The following is a 1352-nucleotide window of genomic DNA, read 5'->3' on the forward strand; positions in this document are numbered from 1 at the left end:
TGGATGTGGTTAACGGTCCGGTTAATCCTATAAATAGGAGCTTAAACTCCTAGCTATCAGATGATCCAAGAGACGGTGCTATCAACAGTCCACCTTGGCTAAGGATTAAACTGTACTCAAAGCATTATCCAATTAATTGATGATTTCCATAGCCTTTTTGCACCTGTTGTTCTTATTCTCTCTCACACCTCTCACAGTCAGAGGCCCAACACTTTCCCAGCTCACGTTTTGAACACATACCCCCCGACATCGTTATAGATTTTGTAGAGATGCTGCACTTCAAATTCCTCCAAGATGCAAGCTTTTTCACCACGTCACAATCCCAAGCGTTTTGATGCTGATGTTGTTGCAATGAAAAAGCATATGGCATGCAGTTGTATTATTAGTGCACATTCTTGCAGAAAAAGTCTAAGCCAGGGTCTCTTGCTCGAGTGTTATGTTTGCAAAATCCCCTACCTTCAATCTACACAAGAAGTTCTAGATGGGCATTGTGTACTTCATCTCTAGAATTTTTAGGGTCAAGGTTACCGACCGGAATGTCCATAGTTTTGTGGGTGTTGAGAAAATCACTACAACCCTCATCGTAAGCAATTCTCAGACTATCCTTTTGTTAAGAGAGAATAAATAGAGGAAACAATTACCATAGAGATGATGATAGAGATCGCAATAAGCATATGATTGTAGGATAGTAATCAAGTATATTACAAAGGGAATGATTTTGAGAGAAGTGCTTATGGATAGTCAACTCTCAACGTGTTTTGTAATCGTATTGTAGACAAGACAACTTAGAGAGACATAGAGAGATGGAACATATTTTCCACTGTACTTAACTCCTTTGTATTTATTTACTAACCTTGACCTTTTTCCATTTGTGCCACAATAGACTTTAGCTACATTCATGACAAGATTTGCAAATCGACATCATGAGCATCTATAAATTGATGAGCAAAAATCTGCTTCAACTAGTCAGAAAGATTCTTTCTTTACATCCAACTCCCATATCCATGTGTTTGCTTGGACTGCACAACTAGATCATGCATCCAACTCTTCATATCCATGCATTTGCTTGGAGTGCACAACTAGATTATGAGGTAGGATATGGCTTCCGTTCCTTGAAATTTTTAAGGAGACACAATGCAAAATCTCCACCATACTTTTGTATGGAACTTTTAAATGACGTGCACTTATGATATGTAGTTTGTGTCATTTTCTCGTTGCACCACAAAAATTTTAACTAGTCACATGGTTTTCTTGTAGCTTGATAAAGCAATGCTTGGACGAGACACCTACTCGATTACCAGGTAAATTTTCAATCTCTTTACATCACAATCTACTATATGTAAACATATTGC

This window comes from Adiantum capillus-veneris, chromosome 3, assembly GCF_014529385.1.
Source record: "Adiantum capillus-veneris isolate H3 chromosome 3, ASM1452938v2, whole genome shotgun sequence".
Lineage (NCBI taxonomy): Eukaryota > Viridiplantae > Streptophyta > Polypodiopsida > Polypodiales > Pteridaceae > Adiantum > Adiantum capillus-veneris.